Consider the following 16,962-nt stretch of genomic DNA (forward strand, 5'->3'; position numbering starts at 1 on the left):
TATTCTGTACAAACGCTGGACACTGTTGTACAAGGAAATCCCAGGAGATCAGCAGTTTATGAAATTCTCAAACCAGCTTGTCTGGCACCAACAATATTTTGGATTAGGGTTCGATTCATATTTTGATTCTATTTGTTCCTGAATTGCTGAATGTTATTGGTGTAATGATAGTGGAACTTTCCCAAATTTACAGGTGTCAGTACAGTTTTATATATATATATATATATATATATATATATATATATATATATATATATATATATATATATATATATATACCCTCCCTGTGCAGTCTTTCTCCTCCACCACCTGCTGATTACATTTACATTTATGGCATTTGGGTGACTTAACAAGAGCAACTTACATTTATTTAATTTATACAACTGAGCAGTTGAGTGTTAAGGGCCTTGCTCAAGGGCCCAACAGTGGCAGCTTGGGCAGTGCTGGGATTTGAACTCATGACCAGTGTTAGTGGTCAGTATAATGGTCAGTAGCAGTGGTGATTTTATGATGAATGAATGCTGAGTGCTGAAGAGGAAAAGCAGTTACTGAAGATGAGTGAATGCTTTCTGACAGTGTCTTGTGAATTAATTTAAATGAAATAAAAAGCGTTACCAGTTGCAAAACTGTATATGTACTGATTGATTGACACACACACACACACACACACACACACACACACTGAGCAAAAAAAGAAACGTCCTCTCACATTCAACTGATTGTATTTCCAGCAAATGTCTTAACATTTGACATAAAAACATTCAACAACTGAGACATAAACTGAACAATTTCACAGATATTTGATGAACAGAAATGTTATAACGAGTCCCTGAACAAGCAGGGGGTCCAATATTAAAAGTAACAGTCAGTATCTGATGGCCTCCAGCTGCTTTAAGTACTATAGTGCATCTCATCCTCATGGACTGCACCAGATTTGTCAGTTCTTGCTGTGAGATGTTACTCCACTCTTCCACCAAGGCATTTGCAAGTTCTCGATCACATCTGGAGGACACATGGTTACATGTAATTTTCCACTTCAAGGACGATCAGCTGTCCTTCCTGTCTCCCTGTAGCACTGTATTGTTTTTGTGCTGACTCAGTAATGTATAAATCACAAAATAAAAATCTATAACAAAGTTTGTACTAAAAATAGGGTGCCTAAGACATTTGCACAGAACAGTGTATATAAAAGACTTTTGGCCCTGAGCCTACTCATGCACAAGTTTGCACCCTACAAAAACTCATTTCAGAAAGGTAGCTCCACCACCCCTGCAACCCCATCTCACCCATATAGTTTTATTCAGGTTTATTCAATAATCATTTTTTTTTTGGTCAATGGTAAGAGCAGTACCTCTTTTAGTCATTCAAAACAACATAAAAGCTTGTTCATATGAAACAAAAGATGAATATTTACTGAAAATAAAGTGATTATTAAGTATTAATATTGTGACTTCCATGGTGTGATATTTTCATGGTCTATGGCAGGGGTTCCCAAACTTTTCCAGGGCAAGGCCCCCCAAATGGCATTAACATTTGACTGAGGCCCCCCTTTTGCAAGATGTCTTTAAAACACATTAAAAATACAGGCTTCTGAATATATCCCCCTTTAAATTAATAATTACATCTTACATCTTTACATTACATTATATTAGGAATTGATTGTGTGTGTGTGTGTGTGTGTGTGTGTGTGTGTGGTTGTCTGAGAGAGAGAATTTATTTTTCACACCAAATTGTTGAGGCCCCCGGGCGCCCCCTGGTGACAAATGCTCAAAATGTTAACACACCACGGTATACAGGGAACTTGGTTCAAAAACTAAACGACCAGTCAAACGGTGATCCGCCATAATCTTCAAACTATATATGATCTTTTCCCAATCTCTCTCTCTCTCTCCCTCCCCCCCCCCAGGCGCGCGCTGCGCACTCTCACACAATCTCTCATCCACTGAGCGCCTCGACCTATCGATAATGTCAAGAGGCGGGACAATGTGCCTTACTGGATTCTGATTGGCTTAGAGTGAGAGTAACCGAAATCCACAAAGAAATTTATAATCTTTATAATTCTCGATTTTTTTTTAAATTAAATGTTTCTATTTTGTAACTGGGTTACATTTTCGTTGTAATTACAAATTGGGAAACTTTTTACAATGTAGTGGGCATAATCAATAAATAATTAATAAAGAATTAGAAAACTAAGGATTGATACACTGTCTGAGCTTGAACCGGATTTGTGTATTCTCCTTTAAAGTTATAATCATATATTGTATAAAAATTCATAGAGAGAGAACAAATGAACCGACAGCTGATCTTATTCACATGCTTGTACACCGACCAAATCACACTCGAAGAGAATTATATCCTAGAACTCATTCATGTCCCGTGACACCGCCTTCTTAAAGTGCACCCTTTTGCTAGTGTGTGTGTGTGTGTGTGTGTGTGTGCACCATGTTTTCATGTTTTGGTCTCTTTGTGCGTATGTGGGAACACTGGGCGCAAGACAGGAATACACCCGGGATGGGATACCAGTCTGTCACCGGGCACCATGCACACACATTCACACCTGGGGGAAATTTCACTGCACCAATCCTCCCACCAGTATGTTTTTGGACATAGGGAGAACATAGGCCAACAATGTTCACGTAACCATGTGCATCTGCTGTTTGCTGTTCATCTGACAAGAATCATCGTCTCCCTCCATTCTGAAGCTGATGCTCATTTCTGCAAAACTACAGGATAATGTTACTGTTACTGTATCAGGGGCTACAGTCATCCTTTAACAACTGCTAGTACAAGTCATACAGTCATACAATATATTGCAAAAGATTTGTTTCCCTCCCAAAAGAGCAGGGGAAATATGCCATGACTCCGCTCTACATTTTTTCGTAGGCCGGTAATGGGCACACGACAATGTTCAGGGCACCATGCACACACACATTCACACACTCATTCACACATAGGGGCACTTTAGTGTAGCCAGTGGGAAGAAACCCACTGGGGAGAACATGCACAGAAACTCAGTAACCGGAGCTCAGGAGTGTGTGTGTGAGTTAAGATATGAGTCAGATGGGAGACAGTTGATGCAGCATACTGCCCTTTTTTAAATATAAAACTCAAAAAATGTTAAATATAAGTTTTACATTGCAGCACACTGACTGTGCCAACAGTCATGAGCACATCACTAAATAAAATCTCACATGTTCTTACCCTGAGTCTGCTGTGTTCTCTAAACAGTTTGCTGTTACACACATGATCTGTATTTATATAAACACTCAGTTATCACTAATTTATGTTAATAATCAAGGTTTTAATGGTGTTCAGTCTTTAATTTTTTATTAAAAACCATTTTATTGACATGGGATTTTAGAGCTGATTATTTTTACCAGATTTACAGCACAGTTCCTTTATTGCTGTTGCTGTGAGTCGTTTACACCAGCATGTATTTTCTAGGATAAAGACCCAGACCATTTGTGCAGCATTTTTTAAAAAAACTTGCAGTGTTTATTTATTCAATTTTTTCCTATTTCCGTCATTCATGGCGGGTCGGTGTGGCAGAGGGACAACCTGAAAGAGAAGAAGAGTCATGTTACTCTACGTGTGTGTGTGTGTGTGTGTGTGTGTGTGTGTGTGTGTGTGTGTGTGTGTGTGTGTGTGTTTGTGTTTTACAGGTACAGATATTAGATATTTTTATAGAACAATAATTCTCAAACGTTTTATCTTCATATATAATATTATTGTAAAACCGTATTACCATTGCACTAATCTAGATCATATTTATTGCATTCAAAAGTATTGTTTCTCCACATGAGCTTTGTTTAGTAGGAAGCTCCCTAGGTAGTGGGCAACAAGACCCATTCTACAAGACATTACAAGGACGGCTGTGACTCACGCTGTGACTGGACCCTCTGTGTGTCCTTGTGCTGAATCTGCCAGGGGTTGGTAGGCCGCCTGTTCCCCGTCCTCTGCTCTGTCTGGGCGAGGTAAGGCTTGCGCTCCTCTCTACTCTTAGACAGAGTTACATACACAGCCCTCCTGTCCAACATCTTTGCATTCATTACTTTAATGGCCTCCATGGCTTCCGTAGTAGATGGATAACTGACGTAGCCACATCCTGTGGAACGGCTGTTCTCCATAATCACCTACAGAGGACAGCGAAGACATACAGAATGCAAAGAATGAGTATTACACACACACTAAACTCTAAACAGAACAGCTATGTTATATTAGCATCAGGGCACTGGTATTGCACCTCCCCATAGTCTATATGTACGACTTCAATGTTAAAGATCGTTTCAGGTAGCAGCTATACAAAATACAGTATATGAAATAAACATTGGGAAAAGGAAGAAAATGTAGGGATTATTAATTGACCTTTGCACTGATGATGGCTCCAAATGGGAGGAACTTCTTGTACAGGCACTTGTTATCCACGCTGTCGTCCAGGCTCGTGTATGAACAGTTCGACTCTCTACAGAACAGAGCACAAAATTAACATCAAGTGTGTTAATTAAGCCAATCAAAAAGCTAAAAATGTGAGACAGCATAACACAACACACACCTACAAAAAAAAATAATTAGTCAGGTTAGCTCAGTGGTCATTTTTCTGAATATGTACACACAGTTCTACATTTTGATGTTCTCAGGCAAAAGGAAAAAAGACTAAAAGACATGCCAACATTTCCATCCACAGACAAATTCAGAGACACAACACCATGTCTAAATATGGACACAAAATCATGTCCTTTCAGGCATGTGCTCTGCAGACAGACTTTACTGCTGTACCTTGGTGTTCTTGATGTGGCAATACTTGTCCATAGGGAACTAATTAGTCTTATCTGGCAGCTGCTGGTTGACTTCAGCCTGCTTCTTCTGCTCCCTGAGCTCCTTGATCATATTTTTCTTCTCCTCAACCTCCTTAAGCTGTTTTTTAGGCTGTTTCACAATCTCAGCCCATGTGAGAGATGTAGGAGTTGGTGGTGTGGATGGCTTTGCATCCTCTGCCTCCATAATTGAATCCCCTGTGAGAGGTGTAGGAGTTGGGGCTGTGGATGTCTCAGCTTCCTCTTCATCCATAATTTCACCCCATGTGAGAGGTGTAGGAGTTGGGGCTGTGGATGGCTCGGCCTCCTCTGCCTCCATAACCTCAGCCAATGTGAGAAGTGTAGGAGTTGGGGCTGTAGATGTCTTAGCCTCCTCTGCCTCCGTAGTCTCATCCCAATTGAGAGGTGAAGGAGTTGGGGGTGTGGATGGAGATGCATCAGAAATGGCATCGCTGCTTTGGTCAGGAGGCAGATTGGAGATGAGATTTATCACCAGTGTGCGCTCCTTTATTACGAGAAGGTGGCAGGGTGCGCTAAGGAGGCTGGGGAGTGGGATAATACACTTCATCTGTAACAAGAAAAACAACCGACATCAGGTCAGTCATGTAACATCTCAGGGCCCGTCCCAAATCTGAAATATTACAGCCAAATGTGAACATTTACTAGACTTTATTTCTCATTAACACCACAAAAACAAGGGTTTGATCCTGACTGCAATATCATAGTTCATCACACACCCATTCACACCTATGAGCAATTTAGAGCTGCACCACTGTGCCGCCTTCAGCCACAGTAATATGGAGAAAAAGAAACAGTTTAAATGCTCCTTACTGCGCATGTAGCCATCATGAGGATGAAACCCAGCAGGTGTGGCCGGTGGATACTGCTGCTGAACAGATGGAGAGTCCTGGTAAGATATGATATAATAAATGTCAAAAGAAAGAATCAAATGTACTGTTTATTATCAGGAATAAACATGAAAAAATGTAAAAGACAACACTTGACATTATAGTCTTCAGTCTTAATCACTGAATAAATTAAGATTTGTTTACCAAACACAACCAAATATTATATTTAGACTTGAACTTGAATAGATTTTTGACTGGAATAGAAACAGTGTTATACCTGGACAGATGGGATGAAGGAGTGGTGTTGTTTCATCTCCATCACTGAGGGTCGGGGGTAGAAGTGGGGTGCCATGACGGGGTGGGATGAGGGGTGGAAGTGTGGTGAAATGACGGGGTGGGATGAGGGGTAGAAGTGGGGTGGCGGAAGTAGTGGTGGGCTTGGTGGGGTGGGTTTGTAGCAGGCACAAAGTGGGAAATTGAAGACTGAGACTGGAAGTGAAGAAAAAAGTACGAAAAGAAATGAACAGGTGCATTCTGAGGCCTACTGATAAAATTATTACATTTCTCTGAATAAACAGGTCTGGATATATTTCTTATTGTACTGTATCTTCTGCTTCTGTGCTAAATCATCATGTCCAAGGCTTTAGCGCTCATGAGCACACAATACGCTACTTGTCCAACTTATATTAAGCTAATATGAATCCTGACGATCAAATTTACTAATCAACATATTCAGAAGGGTATCTGGTAACAACTTACCATTTTCCAAAGAGGATGCCCTGACCCTATATCTCACCCATAATGCACAATCCCTGAATAGAAAAGGCACCACAGATGTTCCCTGGTGTCTGTATGGTGCCAGAAAGTCTCTTTCCAAGTGACCCTAATATTTCTACAGCTACTCAGGAGTTGCCCCAACAACCTCTAACTTGCAAGTCTGAAAACATACAAACAGCGTCCACTTTAATAGGAACACCTGTACAGTGCATTCATGCAGTTATCTAATCAGCCAATCATGTGGCTGCAGCACAATGCAAAACATCAGACTGGTCTGAGCTGACAGTTCCACAAAATCATTTTTGAATTGTTAAAATGATGGATGGGTTTTCATTAATTTACACTTATGTATGAAAAATGTTGCAATTATAAATATATTGTTCATCAGAAATTGATGTTTAGAGTCTTTCTTAAATACACCAAATTTAATCAGCTTGTAATTTATAGGCTTTATATGAATGTTATTATGGGACATTCAGTTATATAACTGAATCCAAAACAACGTTTGAGTAATTGCAACTATAAAAAAAAATATGTTCAGTGTTTTCAATATTGCTCCCACAAAATCGGCAAGAGTCTTCATCAATATTAAATCTTAACCTAAAGAATTCTTTATTATTTTAAAATAGGGTTCTTTCATTTTTGGAAAGTTGTGGAGATAATAATAGCTGATGTGGAGATAATAATATCTATTGATACCCATATCAAAGTCTTGAGATTTGGTGATGTCTGAGCTGACTTGGATAAAGTCTATAGATGAGAATATTTTTAATGTACTTGTCACATTTTTGGTATATAATGCAAAAGTTTCCTATATATAAATGTAGCCCATTTAAAATGACCGGGTCTGATGAGGCAGTAAATTAAATGCAGTAACTGCTGATGCCTCTAGATGGCGTTTGCGTCTTTTTTTGAGAACACATGGTCCGATCATGTTTAGTAGATGTTCACCTTGCAGAAATTGAAGAGCTACACATTAACCTACTGATTAAACAATTCAAAGCAAATAAAACATCTGAAAGTGTAAACCATCTGAGAAGCATGTTTAAAGTGTTTATTTTCAGAGGAGTTGTGAGAAGAGATATCTTTCTTTGAGTATTTTGCTTCAGACAACTCTGGGGAGTTTGTTTTATCAGAGTTCTTCTTTAATGTACCGAAATTCCAAAAAAAGTTGGGACGGTATGGAAAATGCAACTACCCCCCCCCCCCCCCCCCCCCCCCAAAAAAAGCAAAAATTCATTTGACAATTCAGTCTACCCTGTACTATATTGAAAACACATGATGAACGCATTATTTAATGTTTTACTTTGAGAATTTAATTTTTTTTTTGAAAATATACACTCATTTTGAATCTGATGACTACAACACACTCCAAAATAGTTGGGACAGTTGACTGTTTACCGCTGTGTAACATCACGTTTATAACACTTATAACCAGTTGGTTAAGTTTAGCAAGTGGAATTTCCCCCCATTTGTCCATTATGCATTTCTTCAGCTACACAACTGTACAGGTCTTTGTTGCCTTATTTTGCACTTCATACTGTGCCACACATTCTCAATGGGAGACAGGTCAGGACTGCAGGCAGGCCATGCTAGCACCCAAACTCTCTGTTTACGCAACCATGCGCTTGTAATCTGAGCAGAATGTGGTTTGGCGTTGTGCTGCTCTGGATGGCAGCATATGTTGCTCCACTATGTGTAAATATCTTTCTGCTGTAATGATGCCCTCATAGATGTGCAAGTTTCCAATGCCATGAGCACTGACACACCCCCATACCATTACAGACGCTGACGCTGATAACAGCACTTGGATGGTCCTTTTCCTCTTTGGCCCGGAGAACGCGACGGCTGTTTTGTCCAAAAACTATTTGAAATGTCGACTCATTGGACCACAAACACGATTCCACTGTGCTACTGTCCATCTCAGATGAGACCGAGCCCAAAGAAGTCTGCATCGCCTCTGGACAGTGTTGATGTATGGCTTCTGCTTTGCATAGTAAAGCCTTAACTTGCATCAGTGTATGCAGTGGCGAATGGTGTTCAAGCACTTACTGGTACATCCAGACAGTAAGGCATTACAGTAATCCAGCCTAGATGTAACAAAAGCATGAACTAGTTTTTCTGTATCATGCAGTGGCATTATATTGCTTATCTTAGCAATATTTCTGAGCTGAAAGTAGGATATCCTAGCAATATTATCTACTATCTTCAAATGAAAGACTGGAGTCAATGATCACACCAAGGTCTTTTACTGCTGCACATGATGTAACTTGTAAATTTAACTTTACCTAAGTATGCATAGAGAAGTCACCATTTACATCTACAAACTGATAACAATCAGTTAAATAAGAAGCCAGGAGAGGGCCATTCCCTTAACTCCAACAGCATTTTGATGATCAGTAAGCAACACAAACAAGGAGACACAACCCGGACTGGAGGCCACTAATAGGTCATTTCCCACTTTAAGCAGCACTGTCTCGGTACTATTATGAGGCCTAAATCCTGACTGATACATTTCAATAATGTTATTACTATGTAGATATGAGCATAACTGCTGTGCTACAACTTTTTCTAGGATCTTGGAGATAAAGGGAAGGTTTGATATTATTGCCAGTAGGTGGACGGCTAACAGGGTCAAGGACAGGTTTTTTTAATCAGGGCTTTGATAATTGTGGGTTAAAAGGACTTAGATACATAGCCAGTGAACAGGGAAGAATTGATTATTTGTAACAGAGGTTCAATTGCTTCTGGTAGTATATTTTTGCAGAAATGTGTAGGTATCTACACATCTAGTAGACAGCTTGATGATTTTTCTAGGTAAATTTTGAAAGGGATTAAAGCATTCATATTTGCTGATCTGATGTGCTTATATATTGTCATCTACATTGTTATTCATCAAAATGTCTAGCTTTACCACTAAAGCTACTAATACTGATTGTGTGTATGCTTCTGTGGTGGTCTTATTCCCAGTTAACTTTGCTACACTTTTAAATAAGAATCTAAGAATTTTTTGTTACCTTCTATTATGGTGGAGAGATATGATGATCTAGCAGCCCTGAGAGCCATTCTATAGCTAAGAAGACTCTCCTTCTATCAGGTTTGCCATACTCCGAATATAGTTTTATACCATTTGCATTGTAATTTTCGAGTGGTCTGTATGTGTATGCAGGTTACTTTATCAGCAGCAGAAGTCTTGCCTACTTTCACACACCTGAAGCTCTGATAAACATAGTCAACACCATAATAGAGAAATACTTGTATACTCCTTATCAGCTTCCACAGCACCATCAGATAAGAAAGGCAACAATAAATGTCTGAGTGCCTGCGTCGGAGATTGTGTGCTCAGGAAATGTGTACACAAACAACAGTGTTTGATTTTTTTCAAAGACTATGTAACTGTTTGTGTGTGTGTGTTACATTTGAGAAGGAACACTAGACACCATACACACTTAGATTGTGACGTTATCTGGAAAAGTGTCGCATAGTACCAGGAGTGCATGCAGGTATACTGTAATATTTTATCATCGGTAAGGTATGTGTGTGTGTGTGTGTGTGTGTGTGTGTGTGTGTGTGTGTGTGTGTGTGTGTGTGTGCACACATGCGTTCTGTCTGAGAAATATTTAAACTTTTACCCCCACACACAAAAGGTCAACAGCAGGCATGTATGGGTGGTCCTAATGGAAGCAATTGCCCCAGATACCCTATCAACTCAGAGCTGATTGCTAACTATGACTAAACCTCAAGACACATTAAAAGACATAGAAGCTGAATAAGCTCTTGTGCAAAATATAAATTAATATAAAAGGTAACTATTTATGTGATTAGGCAGTGAATTGTCTCCATGTCTATTCTATATGTATTCATAACTAACCAGACACTGTGATCTATACACCATTGTTACTGGAGCAAATATGCATCAACAACAATTTCCCTACCCCAACATATTTGGCAACCTTAAATGAGATTACCTTTTAAAATTTGTTAACGAATGAAACAATGTACTTTTTTAACTGTTTATAGTTACATTTAATGTTATGGGTGTCTAGTTAGTTCCAGTTATTACATTACAACAGCTACGAACGGTCATTCCCTCACCTGCACCTCCTGTATTTTCTCTCTTGAGACAAAAAAACTTTTTAAAAAAAACAAACAAACCCAAAAAACAACAACCCCACAGCTTGTCATTGGACTGAGGAATTGGAAAGCAAAAGGCTGCTCTGTCCTGAAGACTCTCCCATGACAGAACACACTGACTGTTAAAAAGTGCTGATAAACAAAGTCTCTTTCCATGAATGTTACAGAAACACATCCGTACAAAAAATGTGACCACATCAACTATTTCACGTTTTTTTTTTTTAATTGTCTTGTTCTATTTGCAGATCATTTTGCTTATTATTTCAATAGAAGCTAATTTGTCTGCCGATAGGATTAATAGTCTTATATTCCTTATATATTGCTTTTATAATGAGAAGTATTAGGTCATGTTTCCTTTATTAAATTCAAAAGTTTATATACTCTTGGTAGAAAATGACTTCCTGTTATAGCAACAAGACTTTTCTATGCTCACTGTAAGCACCTCTAATCTCAGCTCATCTCATCTCAGATCATCACAGTTGTAAATTCACCACCTGCCATATCCTGTCAGGCATTATGTGTTATGTGTAGACGGGTGCACGTTGTTACGGTGGCTTAGTGGTTAACACATTTGCCTCGCACCTCCAGGGTTGGGGGTTTTCATGCGCTCCCTGTACTTCAGGGGTTTCCCCTGAGCACTCTGGTTTCCTCCACCAATCCAAAGATATGCCTTGTAGGCTAAATTGTCTGTAATGTGTGTAATTGTGCCTTGCAATGGGTTGGCACACTGTCCAGGGTGTCCCCTGTCTTGTGCTCCAACAGTCCCCCGTCTTGTGCCCCGCCAGTGTTCCCGCAACCCCGTCTAGCATAAGCGGTGCAGAAAATGGATGGATGGATGGATTTTATGTGTAGAAAGAATTCAAAGTTTCATATTAGGGGTGCAAACGTTTTCACTCTACTGTAACATACATGGGCATAAAGTGAGAGTACGAAGCAAATGCCAGTGCTAGAAACTGCATAGCAATTTTTTTTTACTGTTCTCTAAACAGTCCAAGCTCCATTTCACATTCCCTCAGTTAAAATAGGATTTAATCTTAGTAATGTAAAATATACTAGGTTAATAAAAATATATTTTTTTCAAGGAGAGCTGATTAGGTGTGAATGTGTCATAGTAAGCATTCCTGCTCTAGCCCGTTTAAAGCTAAATCAGATGGCAGGAATGGCGATTATATAACTTGGCTTTCATTGTACACAGTAAAGCCCAGTTCAGTTTAGCCACTTTTTGAATTCTTCTGCACACACAGTTATCTCCTTATTTTAGTTCTCTCTCTCGCTCTCTCTCTGTATTTCTCTGCCTGTCTCGCGCTCCCTTTATTGCTACACCCATTCTGTACAGTGCACTGCATTTTACTCTATACTTATAGTTAACCACAAGGCTCTCATACACTGCTCTTTGGAGAGGCTGCCTTGGCCGCTATACCTCGCTGCTCATGTGTGTGTGCAAACATCGCACAGCAGGCCAGGAAAATAATTTTAGATGGTGGAAGACTTTACTAGATCCTTATAATTTCAAAGAAATGCAGTAAACTATAGTATGGCATTCTGTTTTGATATGAAGTTTCCTTGGGACATTTTTTGTACAATCTATCTATCTATCTATCTATCTATCTATCTATCTGTCTGTCTATCTATCTGTCTGTCTATCTGTCTGTCTGTCTGTCTGTCTGTCTGTCTGTCTGTCTATAAACCTCTTATTGCTTTGTACTGTTTGATTAACACTTGTTATCCAATATAGAGTTACAGGCGTTCTGGTGATGGAAGGAAAGACATTCTGATATAAGGAAATATCATGGTGTGATGTGGTGCAGTCTGTCACAACACAGGGTTACTATCACTACCCTGAAGTTTATTATTTCACATTAACAGCACATTTATAATTTATTGATTAAATACACGCTGGGTGAACGCTTTTCTGTTTTCTGAAGCCCCACTGCAGGCATCCTATCCATTTATAGTTATATTTAATATTGTGGAATGTCCACAAGACAACTTAATGTCATGTAAGTTGTTACAATAAGAACTGTGAGTTGCACTACAGTCACAGCTGTGTTGTTACAGAAGAGCTGCTTTCAGAATGTTCTGTTGTCTCTAGTTGATACACACTAAGAAGCGAGAGCTCAACTACTATAAAGCCTGCGCTCAATGAGGCCCCAGAATTATTTGTGTGTGTGCACGTGCACACGTTTGAAGGCGTTTCTGCAAATAAACACCTCTCCAGCTGTTGAAACCATCCCACCACATCTGGATGTAGGTGATCAGGGGATTTTACACCCATTTCTGCAGATGATATGACACACTGTCCTTGTCTACTGATCTAGGAACTGGGTTCTCATAAATAGTTAAATAATAGTACACAGGAATTAAACAACACACAAAACAACGATTGTACTCTCTCGTCTGTATTTCCATACGAATTCACATTAGGTGCCTCTGGCCTTTTAGATACAAAGTGCAAGCAACAAATAGGAATACAATTGCAAATGGGTGGATGTGAGTGGATTCACAAACCACAAATAATTAAATAAATGAGGTTCAAATGGTGCTAATGTAAGGCTGGTAGTGCCACATTACTACATTACTACATTGTTATGTAGACAAACTAGGACTGCGGGCTCTTTCCATTTGCGTGTGCAGTATTGTGTTGCTGTTAAAGATATCTTTTGCTGCTTTGATTGTGATTACTCCTTTTTTAATGTTATTTTTATATCAAGAGTATGAAATGTTATAAACATTGATCACATTATTATTATTATTATTATTATTATTATTATTTTTTTTTACATGTTAACAGATCCTTTACTGTGTGGAGTGGTATTGGATATTAAATAAAAACCAGCCATTTTTGTGCTTACTTACTATCTGTCTGTCTGTCTGCAGTCCCTTCCGAAACTATTGGAACGGCAAGGCCAGTTCATTTGCTTTTGCTGTAGACATTTTGGTTCGAGAACAAAAGATGAATATGAGAAGAGAGCTTAGAATTCCAGCTTTTATTTCCTGGTATTCATATGCAGATGTGTTAAACAACATAGAATATTACACATTTTGTATCAGATGGATTGACTGACAGGTGTTTCTTGTTACCCAGGTGTGTCCTGTTAGATTGATTGTTTAAACAATAAATAGCTCTGAACATCTACTCTTGGGTTTTAACCTTCAGTTTCACCTGTGAAGACTGCATTTGTTGTTGAAGAGGATAAACCAACATGAAGATTAGAGAGGTGTCTATGGGAGAAAAGCAAGCCGTTTTGAAGCTGAGAAAAGAGGGAAAATCTATCTGAGGCATTGCACAAACATTGGCCGATACAACAATTTGGAAATCAACAACGGCTGACAACAGAAACATTATGAAGAAAAACCCGAAAACTGTCAGCGACATCACCAACAACCTCCACAGGGCAGGGGTGAAGATATCTCAATCCATGAAAGACTTTGAGAGCAGAAATATTGAGGCCAAACCACGAGATGCATACCACTCATCAGCAGTAAGAATCAGAAAGCCAAAGTCTGATACAAAAGGTTATGTTGTTTAACACATCTACATATAAACACTAGGAAATAAAATCTGAAATCCTGAACTCTTGTTTCATATCCATCTTTTGATCTCAAACTCAAATTGGCCTTGTCATTCTAATAGTTCATCTATCTATCTATCTATCTATCTATCTATCTATCTATCTATCTATCTATCTATCTATCTATCTATCATTAGTATAATTTGACTTGAACTGAGTTTTGAACAAAAAGTCCTTGAGTAGATGAGTTGTCACATCATTAATCATGTTCTTGACCATGTGTGGAAGTAATGCAGCATGACCGCAGTAATATTTAACATTGTCACATTTTCACTCCTCACTGATAACAACTTTGAATTCTATAGCGGTTTCATAGCAGATAGACATTTGTCAGAATTTGGCCCAAGCATTAAGTGAACCTGACAAAATAATCTCTGGTATCAGAAAATGACCTATGTTAAGAATAAAACAGAATGGAGCATGCTGTTATAGGGTAATAATCCACAACTAGGGGGTGTGATGCTGATATCACCTTGAAGTGGATTATTTTTCCATAGCAGCACGTCTCAAAATGGTTTATTCCTCTTACACTACAGCAATTTGCCAACAATTCCGATTTTCAAGTTATGAATGAACTACGTGCCATGCTTTCCCCCTCTCCATTTATTGCTACATTTCAATGCAAGTTCATTCCTGTTATCACTAACACTAGAGCAGCTGTAAACAGTCATTCCTTTATGGGTTGTTCTCGCTCCTGAAGTCTTTGTCTTAAAATAACACTAAGAAATGTAGCTTATCTCATTATTGCTGTTAAACAAACTAAATCAACACATTTTGACCAAACAGATTTGAGAATTCAGCAGCACTCTGTGTGTGTGTGTGTGTGTAAGGGAATACAGTAATCTTTATGACATTCCTGGTGGTATGTGGAACTGCTTTGATCTAACAACCGTGTGGTTTAGTTAATCATTATGCTTTGAAGTTTCCTAATCACCATTTTCTCTGGAATCATAGAACCCTTTCTGAACCGTATGTATTGAAGGAATCTAGAACCTCAAGTCGTGTTTGATTTCGGCTCAGGCCTGAAGATCCTCTACCTCATTATTAAGAATCACGACATGATGTGGTTTGTATTAGTCATCTAGCATGTGCATCTAAGAGTCTGGGCACAGTTACATACTGTAGCGTTGTTTTTAGTCTGGCCTCAGGCACCACTGAGTCTGGGCCATAATGACACCTGTCTCATAGCGCTAATTAGAGAGGAGAAGGCACTCTCTGTCTGTGTGAGACAGATAGAGTCAGAGAAGATGTTTACGGACAGTTTGGAGACTATCCCTACTGAGCTGGTGACCTTAGTGACAGGTGTCTCGCTACATATTGCACACCATGTGAGTCAGTGGTGACTGTGGCATGGCAAGTTAAGGAAAGTACCAATCATAAAAATACCTTAGATAACATTTCACTTCTACTGTTGTTCGTGGCATATCTTGCAGTTGTTGTTTTTTTGTGTGTTTTTTTTTTAACCATACAATGGTTCAGTTTAGTTCAGTGTTGCTAGAAATAACAGTCACCTAATACCTAATTTCCTCATTTAAATAAATATTGTCAGTGCTGTTTAAAATTCTCTGCCTATCTTAACTAGTGATGAATGCAACTACCATTACGCATGACAAATTACTGTGGTAGAAATGCTAGGAATTCTGTTTAAAATATCACAAAATATAAGAATTATCATCTAATATTGTTTTTTAAATGCTATTATCTGATTCCATCCTAACTAGTGTCTAAAGTCAAACTAGCAACACATAAGCCGTTATAGTGATTCAATTTCAATTTAATTCCTAAATACTAAATGCTTGAAATTGGGTTCCCAGTTCAATCCTGCACTTGAGTTACTGTCTGCGTGGAGTGTCGCAATGTTTTCCTATGTGGGACCATCATGAACAAATTCGTTTTTACATTGATCTGGGACTCAATCAAGCTGAAATAGCTCTATGTCTTCCACATTAGTGTCCAACACTTGAGAAGAGGACACCCGTCTTTCTTAATGTGGAGATAAAGTCCATCTCTACACCGGGCAATTATTAAATTTATGATAGCGATGGTGAAGATGTGCAGGAAACACCAGTCCCATTCACAAGGTGTGAGATTTTCTCATGATAAAATGATGTCGCTTTGTTATGTCGAGATCATGAGAAAATTAAGTCAACATCATCAGAAAACAACTTTTGTTATGTTATGCTGAAAGAAAAAATGATAATAATGCATGGCCGCTTAGGGCTTCCGTAATATATAGAGTAGAAAAATAACAGGGTATTCAAAGTACTTTTTTTTAAGTGTCTGTGTTATTGATAGAACTGTTTTGAATAGAATATATATAAGTTTTTTAGAATATATAGAAGTTTTTCATTTTTTAACTTCTTGTTAAAAAAACAACAGTAAACAGATTCATTCATTCTTCATTCATCTTCAGTAACTACTTCATCCTGTTCCCTGGATTTGGAGCAACAAGCTGAGAATATGCCCTGGATGGGATGACATTTATCCTGAAACCGAAATATTACCATAAAAATGTTGAAGGTCTAACTAGGTACCTAATTAGATTTCTTCTTTCGAATTTATCAGTAGTTATAATAGAAGCAAATAGTTACAGATTTAAAAGCTCAACTGTTATCCAGATGTGTTACATTTGCTGCTGGTTAGGAGAAAATATTCATTCATCTTAACTATCCTTGTGGGAGGAAAGCAGTGAACCCAGACGAAACAACTTTTTTTTTTTTTTTAATGTCAAGATCATGATAAAAGTAAGTCATGATCACAAAAAACAACTTTTATGTCAAGATCATGATAAAAGTAAGTCGTGATCAAGAAAAAAAA

The sequence above is a fragment of the Ictalurus punctatus genome, chromosome 26 (genome assembly GCF_001660625.3).
Source record: "Ictalurus punctatus breed USDA103 chromosome 26, Coco_2.0, whole genome shotgun sequence".
Taxonomy (NCBI): domain Eukaryota; kingdom Metazoa; phylum Chordata; class Actinopteri; order Siluriformes; family Ictaluridae; genus Ictalurus; species Ictalurus punctatus.